Raw genomic sequence first — 15,921 nt, 5'->3', positions numbered from 1 at the left:
AATCTACTCCTGAAATCATTGTTGCACTATATGCTGGCTAACGTGGATGTAAACTTAAAAAAATAAAAAATTTAAAAAAAAATCTAAAAAGAAAAAAGAAAGCAGCCTTGAGGAAGAAGACTCAAGCTAGGACCTGGCATACCCCCGTCTCAAGCTGAATCCTAAGCTACAGTAAAGAGAATGCTGGTACTGGGGAAGGGACAGACCCACGAGTCAACAGAAATCGAGAAACACACCCGCACAAAATGTGTTCAACTGGTTTTTGACAAACCCATAAAAGCAATTCACGAAGGAAGGACAGCCTTCCCAGCAAGCTCGCGTGGCGGTGGGGGAGGCAATGAACTTCACTGTCACACCTTACGCAAGCATTAAGTCATAATGGGTCCCAGACTGAACACATAGAGTTGTAAGTGTTTTAGAAAAACATGGGAGGAAATCGTTGAGATCTAGGGTAGGCAGTTTTTAGACTTGTCACCAAAAGAGCAGTCTATAAAAAGAGAACTAATTGGACTGTATCAAAATTTGAAGTTCTGCTCTAGAAAAGACAGTGCAAAGAGGGTAACAAGACCAGCTAAAGACTGAGTGGCAGCATCACAAACCCCACGTCCCTACCCGGGACGCGCAAAGTACTCTCAAAACCCAACGGTAAGATGCGAGCCATCCAATCAGTAAATGGGCAAAAGACAGGAAAAGACACTTGACCGAAGAACATGTATAAACCACAAACGAGCACAGGAAGAGATGCCCAACCCCGTGCCAGGGACACGCGGGTCAACACGTCACCAAGAGGGGCGGAAATGCTGCAGGATGAGGGAAGCCTGGGCGCCCTGTGCGGCCGGCGGGGGCGGGGAAAGCCTTCCGCCCGTGACCCAGCCCGTGGGCACTTGTCCCAGAGAAATGAAGATTCCCTGCCCCCCCCGCCCCGCCACAAACCCTGCACACGACCGTTCACAGCGCAGACTGGAAGTGAGCCCCGTGGCCCTCAGCAGGGGACCGATCTGTGGTCCACCCACACCCTACACCCGTCTCCACCGAAAAGGACTCAAGTATGGACACGCACAACAGCTGCTGGAGGGCTCTCCAGAATGGCGCTGGGGGGGACATGCCAATCCCAAAAGGTCACATGCTGCGTGACCTCGTTTATTTAACCTCCCTGAGATGACGAAATACACAGACGGGGACCAGAGTGGTGGCTGGTGGGTGGAGGGACAGCGGTGGGGGAGGGGGCTGGAAGGGGACGGCAGGGGGACCCTGTGGGGATGGAGGGCCGGTACCCACGCGGTGACACCGGCACCACCCTGGATGTGACCCCGCACTGAGTTCCACAAGGGGTCACCACTGGGGATCTGGATAAAGGGCAGACTTTCTCACGACTGCATGGGAACCTACGATTATCACAAAAGTTCAATTAAAGAACGATAGGAAGGGAGGGGCGCCTGGGTGGCTCAGCTGGTTGAGCATCCAGCTCTTGATTTTGGCTCAGGTCACGATTCCAAGGTCGTGGGATCGAGCCCCGAGTCGGGCTCCGCGCTGAGCCCGGAGCCTGCTTAAGAGTCTCTCTCTTCCCCTCTGCCCCTCCCCTCACTTGATTGGCTGCCTGGGACACGGCCAAACACAGTCCTCTCTTGCCCTCCCTGAGCTGCTCTGCCCTGGGGATTCTTCCTCCAGAGCATCCGCGTCTTGGCTCTCCAGGGGCCCAGCCCCCACCCCTTCTCACCTCCCCTCTGGCAAGACCCCTCCCCAGGCAGCCGCACCCACTTCCGAGGCCCACGTGAATACCACGTGCGTGTGGGTAACTCCTGGGAGACCCGCGCGGATTTCCAGCTGCCCCCCCCACATCTTCACACGGAGGCCACAAGCAGCCGAACGTGCCGGAAACGAGCCTGGCACCATTCCTGGCTTCCGTGCCCAACGTGGCCCTCCTGTACCTCCCGAACCTCAGAACATGGTTGTCGGACACCTGGTCTCGCCATCCCCCACCCCCGCGGTCCCCCTGCCCCAGGGCCAATGGTTCAGGGACCCTACCTGCAGCCTCCACCCCCTCCCTTGGCCATGTCCTACCTTCTCCCTCGTGGAGGGAGCAAGGGCCTCCGGAAGGCCCTTCCCGCTCCTTCCTGGCCAGCAAAACCATTGTCCACACTGCAGAGGGGGACTCTAGAACTTGAACCCGGTCACGTAACTTGCCAGCCTGAAAGCTGATGGCTTCCCACCGCCCCCGGGACAAAACCCGAGCCCAGCAGCCTCCTCTGCCCACCTCGCCCTCGTTGACCCTCTCAGGCCACAGTGGCCTCCATTTAGTTCCCAGAAACACCAAGCTGCTTGCTGCCTCCAGGCCTCCCGCATGCTGTTCCCTGTGCCTGGGGACAGCTTAGCTTAACGGGCACGTCTTCGGGGAGGGTTTTCCTGGTCCACCTGTCCAGATTCGGGCCTTGTGACACTTTCTAAAAAGCATCCTGCAATTTTCCTTCACCACACTTTTGACCACTGAGATCACCTGGGTTATGTATCTGCTGGCAAGAGCCACCAGCCTCCCTCAGCCCCACACAGGCCCGGCACGGGGCGGGGTGACAACTGCTACCAGAATCAGCCACTTCTCCGGGGCGTCCCCGCGCCCCCCGCCCCCAGCTGTGGACCCAGGTCCCCTCCTGGGGCGTGGCCTGCCTCTTCGTTTGCGTCCTCTGAGCCACCCGCCCAGCACAGGTCCTGCCCTTCCAAGATGGAGCCCAGGCTCCCCTTCCATACACCTTCCTCCCCGTCAACCACTCTCCCGAAATCCCGAAATGAAGTTGGCCCTTCCTACGAAACCATCACGTGAAGCTGTCACAAATCAGGGACGATGTCTGGGTATCTTTTTTTTTTTTTTTTTTTTTTAATTTTTTTTTTTTTCAACGTTTATTTATTTTTGGGACAGAGAGAGACAGAGCATGAACGGGGGAGGGGCAGAGAGAGAGGGAGACACAGAGTCGGAAACAGGCTCCAGGCTCTGAGCCATCAGCCCAGAGCCCGACGCGGGGCTCGAACTCACGGACCGCGAGATCGTGACCTGGCTGAAGTCGGACGCTTAACCGACTGCGCCACCCAGGCGCCCCTGGGTATCTTTTTTAAACTTGATTTACCCGCTCCCTTTTCTTATGTACCATGTACACCATCTGCCTCGAGACCAGTAGAGAGCCTCGAGAGCTTCTGGCTGGGTTCCTCGGTGCCTCTCGGTAGTTAAGAGTTGTTTGGAAAGGGTCAAATGCTTCGTTTGTAAGACTTGTGCCAGGAAGCTCGGAAGTCTGGGGAGAGCAGCAATGAGAGGTGGAAGAGATTCCCCACCTTCCAATCAAAAGTGACTCACCTCACTTGCTCAGTATTGACAGAGCACCTGCTCCGACGCCCCCCTCGGCCAGGACTCAGGGCCCGCCCGCTCCGTCTTGCCCCCACGCAGCCCAGGCCCAGAGAGGTCCTCCTCTGGGGGAGGCCCCCAGGGCTGGCCTGTCTCTGCTCTCACAGGGCTCCCGCCCTCCGTCCCTCAGACTCTGAGCCGATTGAAGGGTTTCCAGCTTCTAAGGGGCGGCTGGGGGGCTCAGTCGGCTGAGCGTCCGACTTCGGCTCAGGTCACGATCTCACAGTTCGTGGGTTCGAGTCCTGCGTCGGGCTCTGTGCTGACAGCTGGGAGCCTGGAGCCTGCTTCTAATTCTGTGTCTCCCTCTCTCTCTGCTCCTCCCCTGATCTCTCTCTCCCTATCTCTCTCTTGAAAATAAATAAACATTAAAAAAATTTTTTTTTTTTTTTTAATGAAGAGTTTCCAGCTTCTTGAAAGACAGCTTAAACACCATCTGTGATGGTGTAGAAATCTTGCAAACCGATAATGCTGTCACAGGACACGGCGGCTTCTCAGGCAAGCGGCTAGTGCCTGTGAGGACATTTCATCAGCTCAAACAAGGCGATGTCCCCCTCTCGCCCAGGTACTCCAGGGCACCCACGATGTAAAGGCCTGCTCTATCTGGGGCTAGTGGAACAGGTGTGAGCCCTCTCCCCCTCCACAAAATATACAGGACAGGGGCACCCCGGAGCCTGCCGGAAGGAAGCCTGGAAGGGCCGGGGTGCAGGATCCAGATTTGGCCAAACGTACACATCCTCGCCCTTCACTTCCGGAGACACTGCTCGGCCCCCCGGGGAAACCCTACACGCTGGCTTCTCACTACCAACGGGGGAAGGTCTGAACGGCGCGCACCAGCTTGCCCCGTGGTTTCCAGGCGGGTCTACCCCACCGTTCTGTACAGAACTTGTTTGGGTGACTTGTGCTCCTCTGCCCAGAGCCGCACACACACAATCGTGGGGGGCCCAGTTGGCCTGTGCTCCGAATCTGGCCTCGGGATCAGAACTGGCCCGTCTGTTCCTGACGCCAAGAGGGATTGCCTCACCTCCTTGAGCCGGACCAGGCTGGGCCCCTGGAATGCAGCCGGGAAGGAAGAGAAATCTGCAGGCGCCCAGGCTCCTAAAACTGTGAGATAAGATAAGAGAAACAAAAAAACCCAGCTCGCTCAGGACTGCACTTAGGCAACTTAAGGACTAAGCACAGATCAGGCACAGGCAGCATCTATGGCCCTGGAGGGAACACGTGGTTGGGAGCCTCACCTGAGGGGAGGGCGCTCCACCCGGGACCCTCGCTGGGGACCCCAGCCCACTGCGGGGCTTCCCCAGCCGGGAGGCTGGATGTTGTGAGCGCCTGATCTGAAGTATGAACCCTTCTCTGCTCTTCTCCCCTCTTTGTGTTTGCTACAGCTGTTTAATTCCGCACATCCCTTTCCCTTCTAATTACTAAAGTTTTCCTCCACGGAACCAAGTGCCACGATCGTGAACCACTGTCATTCAGGACACCCACCAGGGCCCATCCCAAGGCCACAAATGTGTACGGGGCCCACGCACAGCGGCAGGACAGCACCTAGCCAGCCATGTTTCTCTGACGACGGTCGCGACTTGGCCACCGCGCCCCAGCCGGGCTGCGGCCCCCGGTGGGAAGGGGACCGGTTCCACAGCTGCCAACGCGCATCACCCAGGACTCTGGGATGCGAAGAAGATGTCCCCCCGCCACCCTCAGCTCGGGTCCCGAGCTGGCACAGACCACACGATTCAGGTTTCCTCCGGGAAACAGGTCCGTGCGGAGGGTCCCGCAGGTGGGGAAGAAAAGGGAGCAGAGCTTCTGCGTAACCTCAGGACACGTGAGCAGGCTCTCTTTAAAAAGACTCCTTATGATACGCGTTGCACTCTTCTGGGTCCCTCATACAGGGGGGCTCGCACAGTATTTGTCCTTTTGTGTCTGGCTCACGTCACTCGGCATGAGGTCAAGGCTCCCCTCCAACCCAGCAGGTGTCAGGTGTCCCCTTTGGGGCTGAACGCCCTTCCCTGCACGCACAGGCTGCATTTTGCTCGCCCATTCATCCGCCCGTGGACACGTGGTGTGGTCCCACCCCTCGGCCACCGCGGAAGACGCTGCCGTGAATGTGGGCACGCCAGCATCTCCTCGAGGCCCTGCTTTCCATTCTTCTGGGCGCAGACCCGGAAGCGGAGCTGCTGGATGGCAGGGGAAGTCTGCTCGATGCCCCGAGGGGCTGCCAGCCGGCGGCTCCCAGAGCGGAACGGTGCCCGAGGCTGCCGACTGCACTACACCCTCCCAGCACCCGCTCTGCTAGTCAGAGTCGCCATCCCCGCGGACACGAGGCGGAAAAAGATGATCTTTTACTGTGCCCTGCAGAAGCACTGATGTAGAAAAAGCAACCGGCGGTGAAGCGTCGCAAGATGAAAACATCACAATCTTCAAACGCACGCAGCTAAAAATAACTCAAAGGAAGAGAGGTGTTTTCAGGGAGGTTGTTGACGTAAGCGTGCAATGGAGATGCCCTCTGGTTTGCCGGCTTGGCTGGGCCCTCCCTGTGACTCCTGGGACCATTCAGGCGACAGGGAGACGGGTACGGGAGCCAGGGGACGGCGTCCTGGGAGCCCCTTATGGTCGGGGACAACTTGCGGGAGTGATTTCAGTGTCCAGGGCAGCGCCCCCCGGGGGTAAAGAGTGAGCCACACACAGTACCCTGGGAGCTGTTTGTGTTACGTTTTGAAAGTCAATTCTAGAAACACAGGAAATTTCAAAAAGAACACAGAGGGACCGCAAGTACCCTTGACTCCGCTTTCCCCAACGGCCGTATCTTACGTCACCGCGGATGACATCACAACTCTCACATGACCACAGCACGTTATCAACCCCAGGAAGGGTTTTGCGTGCGCGAGAAGCTCGATTCGTCACAGGGGCACATCCGTGCCGCCACCCTCACAATCAAGACGCGGGAGGCCCGTTCCGTTAGACAGAAGACTTTGCAGGCGCGTACCCCGCCCCTCACAGTCACACCCCCTCTGCCCCAGCATCCCTCGCCCCTGCCAGGCGCGAATCCGTTCTCCACCTCTGTAGTGTTGTCATTTGAAGGACTTAGTACAGATAGAGTCCTACGTGACGCGACCGTTGGCGACTGGCCTTTGTCTTCACTCAGCGAAGTGCCCTCGAGGTCCATTCGGGCTGTCACGCGGATCAAGGGCATCCCTTTTTCACTGCTGCGTAATTCTCCGTGGGTGTGTGACACAGCTGGCTCAATCGCCCACTCTCCGGGTTCCCCCCACTTGGGGCTGTTACAAATCAGGCCGCTTTGAAGAATGGTGCGCAGGTTTTCTGTGGACACGAGCCGTGGCTTCTCCAGGATGAATGCCCCGGAGAGCAATGAGTCAGACTGGGTGGCCTACGGAGTGGATGCGTTGTCTGCTAAGAAGCTGCCACGGGGGCCCCATTTCTCTGCACCCTTACCCACGCGTGGGGCCGTCACCACATTCATTTTAGCCGCTCTCAGCGCCGTGAGCTGGCATCTCACCACGGTTTCAATCTGCACGTCCCCGCTGGCTAACGAGAGCGACGCCTCCTCACGGACCAGGGTGCCGTCTGTAAAGCCTCAGTAAGCATCCCCTCACATCCTCCGCCCATTTTCTCGGACCCTCTGGCTTGGCTGGTTGGTTTGTTTCTGTTGTTGTGTTCTGAAGCTTCCCGGACGTCCGGATCCCGTCAGATGCACGGCTCGCAGCCCGTTCTCCCTCCCGACAGACTGCTTTTCACCCTCCCAATGGGGCGTCTGCAGAATGAAGGTTTTCAAGTGGGCCAAGAGCCACTTACTAACTCTGCCTTCTACGGATTATGCTTTGGGGTCATGTTGGACACCCGTGCGCCAAGCCCCCAGCCCCCAGATGTCCTCCTAGGTTCTTAGGAAAGTCTTACAGCCTTACACGTTAAAGTGCACTATGCAACTTGAGTTAGTTTTTGCATCAGATGTGAGGTCAAGGTTCATTCTGCCTTCAGACGAGCATCGGAGTCAGCACCACGGAGCTGCTCCGCACCTGTGCCCCAAACCGGCGGCCCTACGTGCGTGGGTCTGCGTCTAGGTTCTGTCCGCTGTCCCCACCGCCCTCTGCGTCCGTCCCTCGGCCACCACCGCACTCGGTGGACCGCGGTCGTTACCACAGTCTGGAGCAAGTCTTACAACAGGGGAGGGCGTTTCCTCTCACGCAACTGTTCTTGAAAATTATTTAAGCCGTTCTCATTTCCTTTACTTTCTCTATACGTTCTACAACAACCTCGCCTTCATCTACACGAAATCTTGCTGGGATTCACACGTGTAATTGTGGTAACGCTGTAGTTCACAGAATCTACCCAAAACATTACCGTTTCGATACGTACTTAATATAAGAATAGTGAATGAATTTTTTTCACGCTAAGTCTTAGAAAGTCCGTGTGTGACTTACACGTATGTATCTGCACTTGGACCAGCCGTGTCAAGTGCTCAGCCCTGGTCGAGAGGCCCAGGGGATTTTAAGCAAGAAGGACATTTTCCCACTGGGCACATGACCCGTGAAAATACTAAAAGCAAGAAGGAAAAAGTCACGAACAGGAGAAAGCAAACAAGTAATTGCTAGACAAACATATGCTGCGGAACGGTCCTGAAAGATGGTCTGGGGAGGGGGGGGGGCAGGGGAGTAGTAGGTGGGTAGAGAGGAACTTCGTGGTTAATAAATCTGTGAGACATTGCTGAGTCCCATTCTGGAGTCCTGATACACAACGGCACATTAAAGGCCCTGAGAAGTCCTGCAATAAGAATCTGCTGGAATGTGTTCACCCCACAGCCTCTGAACTTATTTGGGCAAGAACACTTCTACACACACTGTTTCGCACGCTAGAGAACCTCAGAGAGCACAGACCGGGTGCGTCAGTACGAGGGAAGGGCCTGGTCCTGCCGTGGGGCACAGGCACCAGGGACCAGGCTGTGAGTCTGGCTCTGCCCTGCACTGGATGTTAGACACCTCGTGTTAGTTATCTCCCCTCTTTGGGCCTCGGTTTCCTCATTTGCACAAGGAGTCCCTTTCTGGCCTGCACAGGTACGATCTGAAAATTCTAGCTCGTCATTAGAATCCCATAAAACAGTGGCTTTCTGGCACTTTCCACAGCACAGTCCTCCCCCCCCCCCCAGCCCCAACTATGCTTTTGCTCTGTATATATGTTCCAGAAGCAAGCCTTCAAGTGCCAGACAGAAGCAGGAGGATGCAGCAATCACGCCTCACTGCTTAGTTCACGCTCCGGAACTTGGCGCGCACAATTCTGGAAACTGGTTATAACCTCCGGTTCTCTCCCATCTTCTTCCCCACCGTCCGTGACCCTTTGCTCCAGCCCAACTCGGTGATTTCCCCAGGCCCTAGGAGCTTTCATTTCTGCACCTTCCCTGAGTCTCCCTCCCCCGCACTCCCACCAGCCGCACTGCCTCACCTCCTCTCTGCCTCCTCCGGTGCCTCCCCCCTCTCCCTCCTTCCTGCCTGTGCTCCCTCTGCCCCAGCATTGCGTCTACAGCCCCAGGCTGTCGCTGTTAATGCCCACGCCCTCCCGCCCTGCCTCGTGAGCCCACCATGGGGACCCAGGATGAGTGTGACAGACCACCACCCGGCCGGGCCCGGGGCTCATCGCCATCCGGGAAACATCTCATCGCTCACAGACTGACTTCCAGGAGCCACTCGATCTGCCCCGCTGGCTCCCCCTCCGGCATCTGCAGGCTGACAGTGGTTCGCGAGAGCAGAGACGCGGGGAGTCTAGCGCCCCTGTCTGCACATCTTGAAAAGGGACGGACACAGAACACGGGCCTCTGCTGCGGCCACGGGTGACCAGGTCAGTGGGCTCCCAACTTCAGGAGGTACGTGCTTCCAGACATGGGCCACGGGCCGTGGGGGCAGGAGGGCACGCGAGCGGCGTGGCACAGACCCACACGAGCCACAGCGTGAGAACCCACCCGGCCTGGCTCCAGCCACCTCCCAGGGCGGAGTGGAAGGATCTGTCCCGCACGCCCCTCTCTCCTTCCCTCATCTAAGGTAACTTTTCCCCTACGAGAGGGAACAGCTACACACACACACACACACACACACACACACTGTGTGTGGAAGCCAGAAGGCAGCCCCTGCCCGTCCCTGCGTCCCGTCGCTAGGTCACTCCTTCCACGGGGGGCCACACTGTCCTGGGGTTTCCTTGGGGTGCACGGGAGGGACGTCTTTGGTGGAGATGTGCCCTCTTTGCAGATGTCTCGACTTGCGTCTCAGACAACAGACGACGGTTTGCCGGGACCCGGCCGTGTTCACTCCACGCAGGGAAGGTAGGACTCCACCGTCCCTCAGCGTCCAACGTCACGGCTGGGACGGCTGACACCTTCTTGGCCGGGCCACCTCTGCACGTGACTCGCTGCCCCCAGAAGCTTTCAGAATTTCTGTCTTACGCCACCGACCTTCGCGGGGGCCCTGGCGCCCTCGCGCTCAGGCCCTCCAGCCTCCGGATTTTCTTCTGTCACTTCTTTTAGAACTTCTTCTGTTTTCTCTTCCTGAGCCCCTGAGTTTCATCGAAGCCAACATCGACACTTCCGATGCTCATGTGTGGTTTTTTTAAGAGGATTTCTGAGCAAAGAGGGAAGACAGATGTCTGCACTCTGCCCCCCCTAAAAATGGGAACTGAGGTAATATCGACTTTCTCGCGTGGATCAGAGCTCCGACGGACAGCCCTCACACGGAGACATGGGAGGGTGAGGCCTGCTTCTTAATCGTGGGCCTCGTGGGACACTTTCGAACTGGGCCCCTTGGGAGCGCTGGTGATGAAAAGAACCTCGTGCATTCTCAGGGGAAGGAGGGGAGCTCCGTGGAGAGCAAGGCGGCACAGAACCAAGTCCCAGGAAGCCCGGCGTGCCGGGGAAAGGGGGCCCTGGGGGACGTGTGGACATTGAGAACACAGAATCCACGGACAGGACTGCCGCGGCCTGGTCAGAACGAGGGTTGTGTCAACCTCTGCCCTGACATCGTGCCAACGTTTTGCACCTGGTTTTGGCCACAATCGAAGGCAAACTTGCTATAACTAACGAGCACATGTATTTTTAAGCCACCAAAAGCCAAAGGCCTTCGGTTACGCAACACCCGAACCACTCCTCCTCTAAGACAGACTCTGTCCTGCAGACACGGTCTCCCCTCCCCACAGACGAGCGGGAAGGGACAGTCCTGCCACATCACCCGGAGCGTTATCCCCGCACGAATCATGATGTAAGGACGGCCGACTCACAGAGGGTTTGCCTCCAGCGACATCAAGGGCATCAATGCCGGTGCCCTGACCCTGCACGACATCCGTGCTCGCGGCCGTAACTGGGGACACGGGTCATGCTGCGGGTCGAGAACAAGCCAGACGGAGCCAGGAAGACGTGGCACAAATGAGGCAGAGATCGGCATCATCCCAGAGAGACCCAAGTCTCAGCCTTACGCAAGCTCGTGGAAATCTGACCCTGCAGGCCCAGGAAGGCGCAGGGGAGGGTCCACAGCGGGGTTCCTTTGGGCTTTATCAGGGAGAGGGGCCCCCGCCGTGACCCCAGCCGCCCCCACTGTGCTTCCGCAGGGCTGCTCCACGGCCAGCTGCCGGCCTCGGCAACCCCTTCTCGTTTCCCGTTCTGGAAACTCTTCCCTCCGTCTGTCAAACTCCCACCCGATCTTTCAGGCCTCCCCCTAACGGCCCCTCCTCCCCGACTCTGTCCGGCCCCACACAGGCACGCCGCACCCACTTTTCCCTGGGAGGCCCCAGGCCACCCCCACCTTCCTCACTGCACACCTCTCTCTGCGGCAGTTTGCAGCCCTGCAACGTTCCCAGCAGCCTCAATCTGAGCTCACCCGCAAACGCAAATGGTCCCCCGTGACCTCTAAGGCCCCACTTCTCTTTCTACTGCAAACTACCGTTCTCTCTTCAACGGGAGGATTCGCTCCCGGGCTCCACCAGCCCGGTCCTTGCCTTCCAGCTTGCTGAGCCCAGCCCTCCATCAAGAGGCACCAGGCGGCAGCCGTCACACCCTCCCTCTGGAACCTACTTCGCGTCTCTCGGGGCGCCTTCCCAAGTCCCTTTCCCTTCCCGTCCCCTGTCCAAAGCCGCCTCCGTAGGGTGACCCGGGCTGCCCCCTGGTCCCCTCTCCCTCTGGACCCAGCCCCTGCCCCCACGTCGCCTCCCGGGCCCGTGTCCCCGGTCCGTTCCTCGGCCCCGACCCCACCGACCGCTTTGCTGACAACCCGGCACTGAAGCTCACACTGCTCGTCCCTGGCTTTAACAGCTGCAAGGGCAGGATTTCCAGCATTTTATAACTATTGGCTTCTTAAAATAAAACCGTTAGGCCACTCCTCTAAGCATGTCTGCTAGAATCGAACCACGACAGCGTGATCTCCACGGCCGTCCGTGTTCCACGCACGCGAACCAGCTCTCCCTGTCACAGTCCACGGCCCTTTTGCGTCTGTGACCACCGCTCCCCTTGCTGCGAGCGGGACGGGACAGCCACGGTTACGGACTCGCGCTTGGCAGGACTCCACGGGGCCACCTGCACGTGTGCACGAGAACTGAGGCACGCAGGTCCAACCAGGCCTGCTCTTCTAGGCCCGCAGGCCGTGATCGCGTCTTCCGGGCCGGGCTGGGGCTGCGCGAATTGGAACCCCCCCGACGCCGACAAAATGACAGCACGTGTTCTGACGAACAGTCATCTGGCAGAGAAGCCACGTCTGATGAGGCGCACAGGCCTTTTCCCCAGTGGGCTGGCCCGCCACGGCCAAGTGTGCAGATCCGCTCCCACTCCAGTTCTCTAAGTGTGAGTGCGGGAGCCCCGTTCCACAGACGTGTGGCCGGGAAGGGAGAGCTCTGTTAGAGCAGCGCCTCCCACGGCCACCATCCTGCCACCGTGAGTGCCACAGGCTCCGTCCGCGTAAGGACGCCTTCCACGTGCTGCAAGCCTGAGGTCTCTGACCCGCAGCGAGGCCACTCCCCCGACACCCCCCCCCCCATCTGTAGGGATCTCTCCCGGGCTGCAAGGGGTAGGACCGCCCTCCAGGATGCCGGTGCGACAGGAAGGTGAGGACCCGGACCCTCCCCCGGCCCCCAGCCAGGGTCTCTCCCACCCCAGACGGAGAGGGGCAGTTGGAAGATGCCGCTGTCTACTCCTCCTCCCGGGGCCCCCACACACCGGTCACCTACACCTCGGTAATCGGCACCTCCTGTCACCTGCCACGCATTTCCCAACCAAACCTGCAGCGGGGCCTCCTGGCTCTAGAAATATACTTTGTCCTACTTCCTCATTTCCCTCCCGCCTCCACCCTGTTTGTAATGGAATCCTGTCAGGCCCGGATTCCCCACGTGGCCGCCACAGACACAGATCTTGTCCCACCCCTGCCGAAGCCCTCTGTGGCATCCGTCTGGCACTCAGGATAAACTGAGCGGCAGACAGCCCGGGCTTCCCCCCCCCCGCCACACCGCCTCTCCCCGCTGGGCACGCGCAGCTGGCTCCACACTGGGCCCTTTACGTGTGCCACTCATCTGCCCCCGACACACTCACCCTTGACCTCCACGAGCACCTCACGGCACTGGTCTCAGCCCCAACTCCCCCTGCTCAGACTGCCTGAGCGTGCCCCCCCCCCACCACAGCCTCCCCCTGCTTCCTCTCCCCTACACCCTCCAACCCCAACCGCTGCCCACCTCACTGAGCGTTACTATTCGTTGTCAACACCTTCCTCCGGCCTCCACAGCGTGGGGCGCAAGAGGCAGGGCCTTCTGGCTTGTCCAACACAACGGGCCCTGGCTGAATAAATCTGTGTCGAACGAACAGCCGGGGAGCTGAGGACACATCATGAGCTGTTTCAGGGGAGCCGGGCACGGATCACCCACACCGCACAAACGTGAAAAGCACACCGCAAGTGCACCTGAGTCGCTGCTTAACAAACTTAACCTCTGAGACCACGTGTATCAGAAACATTCCTTCAATCTCCCTTAAACGTCTGCAAAACGGGAGGCGCGTTCCTGTCCTGGCGCTCTCCCCAGAGAACGATAGCAAAAGAAGGGTGATTAGAAGGGAATCTGAAGCAAACGGAGTTCTTTCTCAACTATAATTACTCCCAGAAAAGGAATCAGCCTTGCAATTGGGGTTGACTGATTGATTGATTGATTGATTGGTCTTCTGGTTAAAAACATAACAATAACGGTCCTTTCTGCTTCCGAAAGAGAATATAACATTATATTCTTTGTTGGCAACTTTTTTGCCAATGTAGGAATCAAAGAAATCAACAGGGGAAAAAAACTCTGTACAAAGGAAGGACTTTGCCGTTTTTCCCTTTCAAAATCCAAACTTTGCAGCTCTATTTCTGAGCCGTTCACCGTAAGGCAGTGATGTCAAGGAAATCGGAAGCCGTGTGGAGCCGTGAAAATATGGAAAACGTGCAGGTCTGAAACAAAATATCTGGTGTGCTGTGTCGGGGAGGGGCACCTCCCTCCTCACAACACTGCCTACCTCTCCACACTCTCTGGGAGAGTTCTTGCTATTCCCTGTCAGGGTTCATCACAAAACCAGGGGCTCCCTTACTTTTCATCCTCAAAAATACCTTCGGGAACCAAGCTGAGTTCTCCAAATTTACCTGGTGAATCTGGATTTTAGGGAAGTGGCTTAAGCAAACGTGGTGTTGTGTTGGTGGCTTTAATCACGTAGACGGGTCCATGTGTCACTGATGTCACACTCCTACCATTTTAACATACCCTTGGGGACGGTGGGGGCAATTTCTGAGCATTTGGGGGAGAAACCCCATCCCCTACGTGAAGAGCTTAATAAAGGTAAGCCCGTTACCCTATCAGGCCGGTGGATTTTCCACAGCGAGTTTACTCCTGTCTTCTCTAACCTGACCCTCGCCGCGCACACCTGTCCCTCGCGCGAGAGGCCACATGGCCAGAGCCTCCACCTGTCCGCGCTGGGCCGAGCCGGGCAGGGCCTCACCTGTGCGGCCGGCGAGCCCCTCCCGGGCTCGGCCACCCACCCCGCGTCACCTGTCCACGGACTTCACTCCCTTCCCTCGGCCACCCAAGGGCTTACGGAAACGGGGAGAGGGGGGAGCGGGGTGCCCTCGGGGAGGCCTAGGGAACCCCATCGCCCGGACTCCGGGGTCTGCGCTCCTAACCTCCGGGGCGGGGGTCCGGGACCCTCCCCGAGCGCCCCCCGGGGGGCCGGGCGCCAGGACGGGGGGTCCGGGGTGGGGGGGGTGGGGGCGGTGACATCACGCCGGGCCGTCGGCGGCGAGGGCGCCCGGGGGCGGGGACCGCGGGCCGGGGCCGGGGGCGGAGGAGCCCCCGCGCCGCACCCACGGGCGAGCGCGGCCCCGCGCCCCGCACCCCGCACCCCGCGCCGGCCGGGCCGTGGGCGGCGGGCGGCGGGCTGCGGGCCCGGAGCGCGCGGGCCGCGGGGCGGCGGGGCGGCGGGGCGGGCGGGCGGCGCGCAGGGCGATCCCGGAGCGGCTCCGGGAAATCCAGCCGGGTTTTGACTCCGATCGCCCACGGAGCCCGCAGCCGGCGAATGTAACAAAGAACAAGCGGCATGGCGGCTGGACCGGGGCGGGCGGCGGGCGGGCGGGGCCGGGGCGGCGGGCCGGGCGCGGGGCGCGGGGCGCGGGGCGCGGGCCGGGCCGGGCCGGGGCGGCGCGCGGGGGCGGCGGCGGGCGCGGGGCCCCGGGCTTTACCTGCCTGTGGAATGTGCAGAGCGGGCTCGGATCCGGACTCCGGGTTGCGATCCGCTCCGGAAACTGCGCAGCACCGGAAGCCGGGGGGCGGCGGCGGGGCATTGTGGGAGTTGTAGTTCGCGCGGGCGCCGGCGTCGCGGACGGGGGGCCGACGGAGAGCGGGCGGCGTGCGCGGGCAGCGGCGGGGCGCGGGCGGCGCGGACCCGGGGCAGCGAGCAGGTCGCGGGCGGTGTGGACGGGGAGTGGGAAAGCGGGCCGCGCGAACCGGGGGTTGTGGACCCGGGAGCGGACGGCGGGGGCTGGGCAGCAGGTCGTAAGCTGTGTGGACCGAGAGTGGGAGAGCGGATGATGTGGATTGGAGAGCAGCGAGGCGTGGATGGTGATGCGGGGGGCAAGGGCGACGTGGACGGAGAGCGGCAGGGAGCAGACAGTGTAGACCGGGCTTGGGAGAGTGGGTGGTGTGGCTCCCGGAGCGGGCGATGTGGATCGGGTAGTGGGAAAGCGGGCGGTGTAGACAGGAGAGTGGCGAGGCGCAGGGGTTGATAGAGGAAAAGGGCGGCGTGGACGGAGAGCGGCAGGGGGCAGGCGGCTTAAACCCGGTGTGGGAGAGTGGGTGGCGTGGCGCCGGGAGCGGGCGGTGTGGATGGCGAGGCGGAGGGCAGGGGCGGCGTGGATCCGGACCGGCCTGGGAGAAGCGGGGCTGGCTCTGCTGCCCCTTCCCTGGAGGCGTGGCTGGTGTGACCCTGGCAGCGACGCATGACCATTGCAAATATCTATTCCACCCCTGTGCTGCACAAACCCACAGCCCACAGC

At 59.8% G+C, this 15,921-nt stretch overlaps 1 protein-coding gene across 5 annotated transcripts in view; it reads right to left on the bottom strand.

Moving 5' to 3' along the window:
• PRDM15 (PR/SET domain 15) overlaps window positions 1–15,197 on the bottom strand; it is a 69,439-nt gene extending 54,242 nt beyond the window's left edge. For 3 of the 5 annotated variants that reach the window (XM_045501309.1, XM_045501310.1, XM_045501312.1), the window contains exon 1: window positions 15,109–15,197. The gene's annotated coding sequence lies outside the window, so the exon portion shown is untranslated. Of the gene's footprint in view, window positions 1–14,019; window positions 14,613–15,108 lie in introns of those variants that run through there. The other 2 variants (XM_045501311.1, XM_045501313.1) reach the window with 1 other exon arrangement.
• Window positions 15,198–15,921: the final 724 nt, after the last annotated feature.

The sequence above is a fragment of the Leopardus geoffroyi genome, chromosome C2 (genome assembly GCF_018350155.1).
Source record: "Leopardus geoffroyi isolate Oge1 chromosome C2, O.geoffroyi_Oge1_pat1.0, whole genome shotgun sequence".
NCBI lineage: Eukaryota > Metazoa > Chordata > Mammalia > Carnivora > Felidae > Leopardus > Leopardus geoffroyi.
The sequence above is the reverse complement of the archived record's forward strand: the minus strand, read 5'-3'. Positions and strand labels throughout refer to the sequence as shown.